Source organism: Nymphalis io, chromosome 14 (assembly GCF_905147045.1).
Source record: "Nymphalis io chromosome 14, ilAglIoxx1.1, whole genome shotgun sequence".
In the NCBI taxonomy this organism is placed as follows: domain Eukaryota; kingdom Metazoa; phylum Arthropoda; class Insecta; order Lepidoptera; family Nymphalidae; genus Nymphalis; species Nymphalis io.
This window is the reverse complement of record NC_065901.1, coordinates 3389331-3402840: the sequence shown is the minus strand read 5'-3', so window position 1 is coordinate 3402840 and position 13510 is coordinate 3389331. Positions and strand designations below refer to the sequence as shown.

General features: G+C 32.6%; 1 protein-coding gene across 1 annotated transcript in view; it reads right to left on the bottom strand.

Moving 5' to 3' along the window:
• Nucleotides 1-13510, bottom strand: part of LOC126773324 (uncharacterized) — a 54827-nt gene that overhangs the window by 37788 nt on the left and 3529 nt on the right. The window lies entirely within an intron of this gene.

Genomic DNA, 13510 nt, shown 5'->3' with positions numbered 1-13510 from the left:
GACATACGTCAAATTATATCTCAACGTATTTTGTTTCTATAATTTGCTCTTTCACTATGATCGCTGATAGAAAACCGTACTTATTTATAATGATGGCAAATAAAGTACACCAGATATTTTATTTATACCAAATAATGAGTTGTATCTCTTAGAAGCACGCATTTTGTACTCTAACTAGTTGTTACATAACAAAAGTGCTATTTGTGTTTATATTCAGTTACAATTGTTAGTTAATTATTCCTCAGGATTTTTTAATAATAATACAAGTAACTTTGATTGATTTTTTCAGGCATTCAGTCCCAATAGAGACTGTCTAACGAAGGACATTGAAAGCATGTATGTGCTAATACAAATGCACTAAAATTTCTCATTTTTATAATCCAACAGGACGGAAGTCCGACGACACGAGAGTATAACTCTGGTCAGTTCCCAACTGCCTCCACAAGTCTAATCAATTAATTCACAGCTCACATAAATATTCTGTATTGCTGTAAGGCATCTCGTATCCACTAATTTACGATAAAACTGTAAAGAAGCTAGGGATGACCATGATGAAACTAATCGCACAAAAACAAAATAGTTTTAATTGAAATTCGCAAATATTAAAATCGAAAATAAAGCAAATTAAAAAAAAATTAAATACAAAGTACATTCAACATGTATCATAATAATTATTTCTACCAAGGGTCAACATAAAATATTTTTATGTCCCGATCCCGGACAAAAAAGGCGTCAACTCACACGACAATTAATAATAAACCGTTTTTAAAGACGCGTTTACGTATATTCGGAGCAATTATTCTGTAAAAAAAACCCGAAACTCGGCGTAGAACTTGATCATCAAACATCTAAAGTCCATAGGGACTAACATTTAACAACTCTATTGAATATCAAATATTCCATACAGAAAAGCTTTACTGTTCACGGTATGATATATATCTTGATATGAGATGGCCAGTAATGGCGATGAGAGGTCATGAAGACAATGAGAAGTATTTATAGATCTACCGACCGTACCCGCCGATTGGACGACCGCGCCATAGATTCTTTTGAATGGATTTTCGATTTTAATATACGGTCAAGTTTAAATATACTGTTGTCTAATATATCTTTATTAATACAATAACACTACTTCAATTTTATGCATGCGATTGTGGGTTCACGCGCAAGAATATTCAAGTCTCTAGATTATTAACAATTTTTTTTTTTGTTTTTTTTTTTTAACTTATTTATAAAAACGTATAAAGGGCAATAACTTTAAATCCATCTAACTTATTGCCCTTTTTTTACTAAGACAAAAGTTCTGAGAAATATATAAAAACAAATCATAGGTACATTGAAACAATCTAAACAATGGAATAACACATCTCATATACAACAAGAAAATATGGCTTTTTTTCAATTTGGAGCTTTATTCTTGGCGAAATAGAAATTAGTTTTCATTGGCTTAAAAATTATACTATTTAACCTTTTAACATTTCACGAGAAGCGTTTAAGGATAAAAAAAAACGTGTTTCCAATGCTGTTATTGTAATAATGATCAAGATTGTTTTTGCAGATCTCGATTTCTTGTGACTTCTGAGAGCCTGGTACATAAGTTTGAATAATGATTAAACCTCAGAGGAGCTTTGCTCCTTAGCTTTTATGTTGATTTGAAAATTGTTGTTTAAAATGCGTATTCGCCTATATCTTATGTACCTCACGTGTTTTAATACAGAGGCAAAAAAACATGTTTTGCATTTAATAGGCGTGGCCAACCAAATATATAATATACTTTATTGTTAAAAATAAAAAAAATATAAGTCGAAAAAAAAGAATATTAAATACACAATATACAACACAAATTATATAAAAGTTAATAAGGTTTCCTTCCTTTAGCAAAGCTTTACAATTATATAAGCCGTAACATAATCCATTATGTCACATTAAAAAACACACTCGATATGTCTCTACATATAGCGAGTGTGTTTTTGCTTAGCAAAGTATATAAAATAAAACATATTTGAACAGAATTCCGACATCATTATGTACCAATGACCGTAAATACTAAGTAACGAATTAGTCATAGTGTTTCACTAAGATTAACAGTTAGTTTTGTTTTGTTAATCCTTCAGACGAGACAGATTATGAGAATATCGGGAACAGTGGGTCAATCGAAAATCAAACCGGTTATGAGTGACACGTTCAGAGCAATGAGTAAGCACTACTCATACTTTTCATTTCGTTTTTCGAGTACTGTTATGCATTATATCTGTATTCAATTCAGTTCAATTAAATTCAATTTATTTGCTTTATACATGTATAGTCACTATATATATGACATGCATATGAATATTTTAACTTAAATTATAAATTAAAATTATTTTAACAAGGCATTACATTACATTACATTATATATTTCATTTCATGAAATTATATTTGTTTATTGAAAAATATATTAAATTATTTTTTTTTTATAGAATAGGACGGTGGACGAGCATATGGGCCACCTGATAGTAAGTGGTCACCAAACGTCCTTAGAAATTGGCATTGTAAGAAATGTCAACCATCACGTATAGCCGTATAATGTAAAAATAATATAATGCGCCACCAACCTTTGGAACTAAGATTTTATGTCCCTTGTGCCTGTAATTACACTGGCTCATTCAACCGGAACACAACAATATCAAGTATTGCTGTTTTGCGGTAGAATATCTGATGAGTGGGTGGTACCTACCCAGACGAGCTTGCACAAAGCCCTACCACCAATATCAGTATCATTATAATAGTATTAATATTATTTTGTTAAATTAAATATCAACTTATTAAGAAAAAGTTTTGGAGTGTATCCCGCTATTCTGTTTTCTTACTTGTTGATTATTAGTATTTTAGTTCTACCGAAGTTAATATATAGCAAAAGTTTTTCGTGACTCGTGCAGATTTTCATGCAATGTTTTCATGGGATATAATATAAAAAAACAATTTGAACTCAAATGTCCTCTGGTTAAATCTTCGCAATATATCTGCTAGGCCATCTCGGCTCTGATTTTCTGAGGTCGATTAAGGTCTTATTCCTTTATCAAACTCTTTATTGCCTTATTATGTATATGTATTAATTACGATATATATGTTTAATTTTAATTATATGTAAGCTTTGCGTCGTAAGATATTTAGAAACGTTTTAAATGTCATGGACGTCACTAGATATGAAATTTTTAATAACTAATTTAATAAATTCCAACCCAGTGTCGTTGAACCTTTACCAAACTTACTTCGTATACACGTATACTAGTAGAATAAAATACATTCTCTATTATTGAAAATATAATATATCAGAAAACGTTTTTATTCATATTTTCGTCCTTATGAACTTTGAACAAAATTACGCAGATCTTATAATTATATTTTGTTGGTACATAGCGTGATGTCTTACACGTTGATACACTAATTTGACTTTTGAAACGTTGAGGTATGTTGGTGTAGCCCTGTAACTAAACCGACTATTAGGTAATTTAAATCGAGTTCATTCGCGTATTACAGGTGAGTTTATCGCCTGTAATACTCGAATGTGACAATACATTCGATTTGATAGTCAAATATAGACAATTTTTTTTTCAGCCTTTTGCCGTCCACTGCTGGACGAAAGCCTCCCCCATAGAACGCCAACCATCCCGATAGACAAATACTTTAGGATTAATGAATTCCACGTAACGCAGTACTAATTAAACAATGCAGTCCGCTGCGCAGTAAAAAAATACACCGATCGAGCAAAAACTTTTTTTTTTAATTTAATTAAACACTGATTACGCTATTTCTGTCATTATTAATTTGACATTCGAAAAAGAAAACACGGCATTGTTTAACTAATCTCCTGCTCAACAACGTTTATAAATAAGACCGTTAGATTAGATTTAATAATGAACTACAACAAGCGCCTTCATTATTCACTTAATTATTAAAACAGGCTTCAGGACTTTTGTTCGCTTAAAAAAATATATAAATAGTCTATTTTCTTCTAGATTCTTCTTATCCTCAACAATGCTGATGTTTTGCATGCGAATGAAAAGGTTTTTAGTAAAAGATAAAGAATACAGAATTTGGCAGTATTTCATTTACTATGTAAGTAATGCATATTTTTAGTATTATTGCAATTTTTCTGATTTTTCTAGAATTTCTGGGTACTTCCAATCAAACATCCAATTCTGGTAAGTACGAGTACCGTAACCGTACCGTAACAGCCTGTGAATGTCCCACTGCTGGGCTAAAGGCCTCCTCTCCTCTTTTTGAGGAGAAGGTTTGGAGCTTATGCCACCACGCTGCTCCAATGCGGGTTGGTAGAATTCACATGTGGCAGAATTTCAGTGAAATTAGACACATGCAGGTTTCCTCACGATGTTTTCCTTCACCGTAAAGCACGAGATGAATTATAATCACAAATTAAGCACATGAAAATTCAGTGGTGCTTGCCCGGGTTTGAACCCACGATCATCGGTTAAGATTCACGCGTTCTTACCACAGGGCCATCTCGCTATTCCACGTACGAGTACGAGTACGTAACAGTTAATTATTTCGTACACTATTATTTTCATTGTAGTTTTTATGGTATCTATAATATAAATACGTGAAGCACCCCACTTTGTACCCTTTTTACAGCCAATTGTGTGAACGAAGAAGAATGAAATTTTGCACGTTCGTTAAGATAGAGGAGAAACGCAGAAAGTTAAATTTTTTGTGAAATATGCGTTAGATACCTTAAATTAATAAAATAAAACATAATATACCTTACTTACTTAATAACATTCAAACTTTAATAAAATTTAAATAAATTATGGTCAATTTTCGACCACTGAGTGATCCCTAGTTATTTATTAATACACAATAAATAATCAAAATTCATATGTTACGTACAATTTTAATCGGTTTGTAGTTTTCTTGTCTACTTATTCTGCTACGAAACAACAACAAATTATTGTTTATTATATTTGAGTCAAAGTAGAGTTGCGTTTATTGATGTTAAGACAACGATAGCTAACCGAAAATACTACACAGTATATTTTCTAAAGCCAGTCTGCTCTATAATTTATAATTTTTTCAGCCTCATTTATATCATACAGCTTAAGTAACAATTACACATTACATAGCTATTAAAGATGTTCGAAAAGCAGTACAACAGGTTCCTATTACAGAAAACATTAGATTTTGATTACACAGTATTATTTACACACTTTCAAGCCTCGTAACCGCGATACGATGCGTGAGCGCACGCACTTACTCGTGCATTATGAATTAGGAGTTTTGCGTATTGATTATACGTATGCAATTAATTGTAAAGAATGTAGAATAATGTAGAAGGTCAATAGTTTGGTTATTTATTATTTTTCACTTGTTCAATTATTTATATTCTTCTATGGATATTAGCTCATTCTGCCACTTTTATATTGTTCTTTCTTTGGTCATCTCTCAGGTATAAGTTTGCTTTAATTATCTTGGTAATTTTATAAGATATGGCATATCTAGACTTTAGTTGGTTTCTAGGCTTGGTATCCAGGCTTTAGTAGTTTTTAGAGAGAAAATCTATAACTATTGTTTTTTTTTCTATAAATCTGTTCTATTTTCTTCTTAGCTTTCCTGCCTTTTTTAGCTCTTTGACAGTTTTCTTGCATTGTTACGTGCACGGTTAATATATAAATTTAAGCAATACTGCTTTTGTGTAACATTGCAATTTCTCATGCAATTAATTGAGTACTCTATTTTTCGATTCTAATTGATTTTAATAACTGACCGATTTATTGTTCTTTTTTTTAAAAGATGGTTTTGCAAGTTTACGACAGGTTCATATGTTTAACAAATCGTTATTGTACATCAGTAACCGTTCGTTTTTCTTACGAGTAACGAGCTGTTCAAATCGTCCCTAAACACATATGTCTTTAGTAATTCACGATTACGCTTTTGAATTTCGCCTCGTAGACCATTCTACCATCCGTAAGAATACGAATCGCATGTTGAATATAGTAACCGGATATATGGAAACTTAATTTACGTCTATGTAGACAAGTTCCAGATGCAAATTACTTAATCTAGAAATATATCTCAATGTCACCTTCAAGGTACAAAGTTATATTACGCGTCATGTATTTCGTACAAGGAGTCAACGCTCTATTGATTCAGAAAATAAAAGCTTCGAAGTTTGAATTTATATATAAAAATATCAATACATTTTTAGTTATAATTTGAAACATAAAAAAACAAGCCAGATGGCATAATGACCAAAAGAAGGTGGTGGGACCAGACTGAATGCTGAAAGCGACTGGACTGGCCTATCCACTATTGCGATTTGCTAATATATAAAACGCGTATAACCTTAAACGTATGTTGTACACCCTGATTATATTTTAATACATCTTAAACTATATTATGATACTAATTAATACTACATTTTATAATATTTATGTAAAATAAAACGTCTTACCAAGTAAGATAAAACGTTAAAAACTTATTTTATTATATAAATGTTGTCATATATAATACCGTTATTGTATCAATAAACTTCCAATGCAATATTACATAATCACAATGTATTTTTAATAAATAAGACGTAGACATTAATTTTATGCTTAAATATACAGAAAATAATGTTATTCGATTGCTTATCCGGTTCGTTTTCGTCGAAGTGCATGTTTTGTCAGATTATACAAAATATTTAAACATCGCATCGACATATTGGAACGATTTATATTGAGCAAACTATTGTAATTGTTTCCTTTTAAGAAATTGTAACGCAATATTGAATGAACATTTAGGTATTTTCATTAAAAAAATTGAATGAATTAATTGCAAAGTTTTGTAGAAATTTGACTTCAAGGTTTATAGTAATTAGACCTAAGATTTCAATAGTTTGTTATGTCATAGTTTGTTAAGTAAAGTCTATGATAGTAAACAATTAATGACTTATTCATTTCTAAAGATTTACTAAAATAAATTAAAACTTTAAACGAGAACTTGTATTTGTTGTTTTGAACATGACTTTTTTTTCAAATGTTTAAATTCATGTGTAAATCAAACTTTTTTTAAACTATAATTACAATATTTGTACTGACCTAAATATCTTTATACAGTTCCTTCGCGTCATCGTACAAAAACTAAGCTCAGTAAAACCCTGCTTAAAATAAGATAAAGTAAGATTACAAGGCCACTGTGAAAAAAAAATCTAAATTGTACTTTATATTCTATTGTGAAACTTAGTAGCAGATTTACCAATAGGTCAAGACGGTATAAGTCGAATCATTTGAGAAACAATGCGGAATTACAATAAAACTATGTATTTTTTTAAATAAATAATCGCATAAATATTAATCTATATACCTATCCGTACTCCGATTTTGTCTCTTCTTATAATACATACATCAATCGATTTACAACATATTTAGTATTTACCTAATAAATTAAAAACGATGTATTTACACATATGAGGTTCTATAACAATAAATAAAAATATTCTCTAACTCGAAGTTGGTTAAAACGAGTTTCTACAGCCCATAAGCTTCACATTCGGATATATTTATCTTGCAAATCCGTGATCGGTCACATACTACACAACTAGCACATAATTGCATCGATAATTATTTGAATGTCAATGCACAATATATAGATCTATCGAACACAATATCAATAGAATCGTTTAAGTTATCATCGCGTGGCACAGGCCGGCACCGACGCATACCAGATGCGACAATACGACTATCAGAGGTCAAACACTAACCACTAACAGACGACCTGACTAAATTACACACATTATCACAAATAACAATGTCACCTCACAATAGCTTACAAAACCATATGAAGCCGAAAGCAAATACCCAAATATCATAGTTTGTATTTTAATTAAAACACATAAACGCACGCACAAAAAATTTTCAAAGCTGAAATTCCTTTGGTTTTAGAATTTAATTTTTAAATAACTCATTACGACATTAGACATCAATATACGAGTATCTATTAAAAATATCAGGCTTTGGTATTAATTTATTAAGAAAGGTGAGGAATGAAAGTTATATATCATTCGAAAGATATTGTGCATATATGTGCCATATATACAAAATGTGCAAGCGAATTTCTACCACATGCAATGCTATGTAACTGGTAGTACTAGTATGTATATATATTTCTGGCAACGCGTAACCTAACTACTTGTACAATACATATAAACATACAATTTATAGGCAACCTTAGTTTGCAATCGGAATAAATAAGGATTGTAACGCTTCTTAGCTCGCCAAATAGATGAATCGTAATCTATGATTAAATATTTAATTATAATTGAAATAAAACCTTTTGAAGCAAAAGAGAAAAAAAAAGTCATACATATATTATTTAGTGTTCCAAAAATCGAGTACAGAACGAACGTAGCCGGAAAGGTCAATGCCGTCTTTAAATTGTCCGACCTTGTTACCGAGCTTTTTCCCTTGGATCACTTTGGTCATAAATATAAATTATATATAATTTATAAAATAAATAGATAACCTCTTATAAATTAGTGTAGACAATGTTGTGATTTTTGTCGGTTTTTATTTAAAAAATCTAATAGATAAATAATCGAAACCAGACGAAGTTAACCCAAAATAAAAATTGAAGCAAAAAAGGTTTTATATATTTTAAGCCTTAAATAAGCTATTTGATGCTTCATAGAGGTTACAAATCTTATTTTAAATATTCAAGATTTTGTTGCTAATTAATACCAGTATATTGGCACCCGGTTTGGGACTCTTGGGTTTTTACTTTAGATCAACTAGTTTTACAATTTGTATAATTTCATTGGAAACAAACTTCAATCACATTTCATCAGACTGAATAGCATGACTGAATTACAAAATGTTACGTTGCAGTAACCGGGTCGTTTTAAAAGCGATCATCTCGTCATTGGTGTACGCGCTTCCGCAAATAACTAACAAATACTCGTAACAACTGTGCAGACCGACTGCGTGCGCGTCATTCAACGTTTAATTAATCTTATACATAGTAATATGTACATATTACATTGATATAGCAAAACATAGTAACATAAAATTACAGCTTTTTGCTTTAGATGACAGGAAAATAAACTAAAGCGGTATTACAATAAAAGAAACTAATCTCAATAATTTTCGTCTGTTATATAATTTATAAAAGTAATTGAATTATATATACTAGTAACTTCCATTGGGTAATAAAATCACCAGTTACACTACAAAATATAATCCTAAAGTAAATAATATATTAGAGCAGTGATAAGTATCAGTAAATCAGTAAACTAAAATTAATAATAATAATGTCCTCCAGACCGATTTCGGCCACGGCGGCCAATCTCTAGAGATTAGCCAACTACGCAGGAGATATTATAGTTCACAAGTGTGTGCGCAAACACAGGTGCACTCTCTCTTCCCTCACTCTCATAATCCGATGGGACGGCAATCCGACACGACCAGAAAGAGTTCAGGCGTAGGACCAACGGCTTTACGTGCTTTCCGAGGCACGGGGAGTGTACACACTTCCAACTTCCAGACTCAGGGCTGCTACTGAGAATTTTTTGACAGAAAAACCCAATAACTTTTTACTAGCCCGACCTGGGAATTGAACTCAAGACCTCCGGGTCTGCGGCCTTACATCAAGCCACTAGACCAACGAGGCAGTTACTAACAGTTACTAACTAAAATTAAAGGTACCGTGGGAAAAATATGCATACATTAGTATAAACTTACGCGCATCTCTCACAGATTATAATCGTAACTCGGTTGACGCGAATCGATTTTAAATCGATGTTTTGCATAATGTAGATTGCATATTGAATATTGACGGACTATAATTGATAGTACTAACGATTTACATCCGTCCCGTTAAGGCGGACACTTGAAGCATGCTTTATGCGAAGTGACTACGAAATATAGTTTGTTAAGCCACATACTATAATATGATTGCGAAATGCGTTATGTCAGACAAATAAATCGGCCATAGACATGTATACATACAATTACAACGAAATGTACTTCGTAATCAACAAGACAGTGATTTGGTTGTAAGGTATTACAGCTAAGCCAAAATATTATTTATTTAAGAAGACTCATAAAAATCCCTTTTGAATTGTCATGTTACAGGATTACATTGATTGTAAAGCTACCGTGTTGGAATGTAGATTCTACCGAGAAGAACCAGGTAACCAGTAGGTACACTTATCCACCAATCAAATTACGTAAATTAATTAAATGATTTATCTGGCAGTTAAATATTGAATTTATACAAAGAATAATTTAAAAAAAATTGCATCGTAAACATAAGAAAAAATATATGACATTTTTTAAGAAAGGATAAAAAAAACACCTTACGTTTGTGACGCTAGTGGGTTATGGTTTTAACACCATACAAGTTGTTCAGCTACCAAAGCATAATCATTATTAAAATTTATATGTATGGCTTGTTTTTCTGTGAAACTGAACAAATCAAAACAAGGAGTTAAATTATCTTAATGATATTGGCATAATTAATCTTAAACAAATCATAATGCCGCAATCGAACCAAGCGTCATCCTTTCACACGAAACAATACCGATGTCATATCTTAAAATGTTATTTACATCTGAATCGAGTCGGTTAAGAAGGATTTCCTCAAACTTATCATTGCATTCACAATCTCAACATAATGGAGCCAATTGAGATTCAAATGCTATTCACAATAGACTCCGAGATACAGTGTTGTATAACCCTTGGTACTATCAACTATAATTTCATTTCGTATTCTAAAAACGCACTACAGTAACAGCCTGTTAATGTCCCACTGCTGGGCTAAGGCCTCCTCTCCCTTTTTGAGGAGAAGGTTTTTAGAGCTTATTCCACCACGCTGCTCCAATGCGGGTTGGTAGAATACACATGTGACATAATTTCAATGAAATTAGACACATGCAGGTTTCCTCACGATGTTTTCCTTCACCGTCAAGCACGAGATGAATTTTAATCACAAATTAAGCACATGAAAATTCAGTGGTGCTTACCCGGGTTTGAACCCACGATCATCGGTTAAGATTCACGCGTTCTAACCACTAGGCCATCTCGGCTTTTAAAAACGCACTAATAAAACCAAAATTTAAAAAAAACTTTATTGCGAGTCAATGATTTCGTATGTTTAAAAAACAAACACAATCATATTTATGATAAGCAATAATAAACCTAAATGTTTGCGAAATTTAAAGCAATAGCATAACTAGTCTGTAAGTTTTTTATTAGGTATTGGTTAATAAGCTATAAATGATTTTACAATAACGTTTTAAACGATTAATTTACAAATTGTTACACACAAATGCACACACTATGTCAATGTATTGTAACGCATAACAAACTAATCGGAATTTCAATCGGAAATGCATAAAGCAATAATTCGTTGCCTTTTCAAATTAAATTCCACTATCATTAAATAAGAACGACTTACTTTATAATAAAAATGTTGTTGTCCCCTGAATAGTTTTCATATATAAGCTACACGTGTACTTGCGTTACACACAATAATTATAAATTAAAATATTTTTATAATCATTGATTATTGCGTACTTATTACAGCAAACAAACATCAAGTCTATATGTTTTATAGCATTTACCTGAGTTAAAGAAATATATTTCTTATCGTTTTATTTCCGGAATATTATTATATAGTATTTAAGCGAATACTCGTAATAGCAAAGAGGAAGGTGATTTCTCCCTGCGAGCAATCGTCTCGGCGACACTCCGCAGGTATTCGGCATAGTCCAGGAGGCGGTGGACCGGGAACGGAAAAGGGCGGAGACGACGTTGGCGTCGTCTCGGCCTTCCCACAGCCCCGACGCCAGAGCCTAAAAGGTAGGGCGTAACCCTGGGGCCGTGGATGCGTGAAGTGGGGTCCTCACGTGTCCTGTTTCAGACGGCCCTGAGGAGAACAGCAACTGGGATGGCCTCACGCTGCCGTACGCACAAGCGACGAGTGCAGGATGGCTAGATTACCTTAGAGCACAGCACGGGAGTGGTCGCAAATGCGTTAAATCAACACGATCCTGTAGCCTCTCCAATCCATGCCGAAGACGGCCATCATAGTTGTTTTGGTAAATAAGAACCCCACATAACCAGGTCCAAATGAAGCCGGGTACCTTTCTAAAGGTTCCGTTCTGCATTACCCATACCCCTGTATTTAAAAGTAATAATGGCCTCTAGACCGATTTCGGCCAATCTCTAGAGAGATTAGCCAACTACGCAGGAGATATTATAGTGCACAAGTGTGTGCGCAAACACAGGTGCACCCTCTATTCCCTAACTCTCATAATCCGATGGGACGGCAATCCGACACGACCGGAAAGAGTTCAGGGGCAGGACCAACGGCTTTACGTGCTTTCCGAGGCACGGGAGTGACACACACTTCCAATTTCCAGACTCCGGGCTGCTACTTTCTAATAACTTTTTATTAGCCCGACGTAGGAATTGAACCCACGACTTCCGGGTCTGCGGCCTTACATCAGACCACTAGACCAACGAGGCAGTCAAAATTCAAAAGTAAATATCAGTAAGTAATATATTATTAACAAAATCGACAAAATTAGACAAATTAATCCTCATTATAATATTGATACAATATTCACAAAGCAAAGTAACGATTAAGATAAGTTAATTTATTTAATTAAAGCTCATGGCAACATGCATCATAGAAGCGAAACCGTTTTACGTTGAAAACGATATATCAAATTCGATTTAATAATTACACAACAAACAAGCTTCACTTCAAAATACTAGTGTTTCTTCATTTTAAATTAAATTATAACACAACAAGTATCAATACAGTTTGTAAATAAACTTTATAATAAAGGAATGATTAATTTTTTTTTATTGTAACTTGAAACTTATCTTCGTTTTTATAAAATAGGACGAGGAAATGGGCCACTTGATGGATGGCCACTAACGCCCATTGACATTGGTCGCTGTAAGAAATATCAATAATTTCTTATATCACCAATGCGCCTCCAACCTCAGGAACTAAGTCCCTTGTGCCTGTAGTTACTCGCCCTTAAAACCAGAAAACAGCACTAAATATTACTGTTTAACGGTTAATTTATACATGGAAAATCATGGAACTTGTTACTAAGAAAAGATATTTTATTAAGAAACATAGCCTTGGATTGCCTTAGATTGGATGAGACAATACGAGACGGAAATTGTTGCTGATTTTATTCTTTTGTTGCAACGATGTTTCAGACAAGGGCATGATAGTAAGGCAAAAAATACCTAAATAAATAAATTTGGTAATATCTGCGTTTGTCAGGTATTATTGCACTAAATTTGTAACTAGGTAATTATTGCCTACGACTGTCCTTGCGAATTAAGTGGTTGCTCTTATAATTAAACGTAATTACAGAGTATAGCAGATGGCGCAGTAAAATGAAAACACGTAATCAACTCCACAAAATTACGATTATGAAATGTAAATTTGCAGAATCTAGAAAATTCAAATTCTGTGAATCCATATTAGTATATGAACAGAATAATCCGAG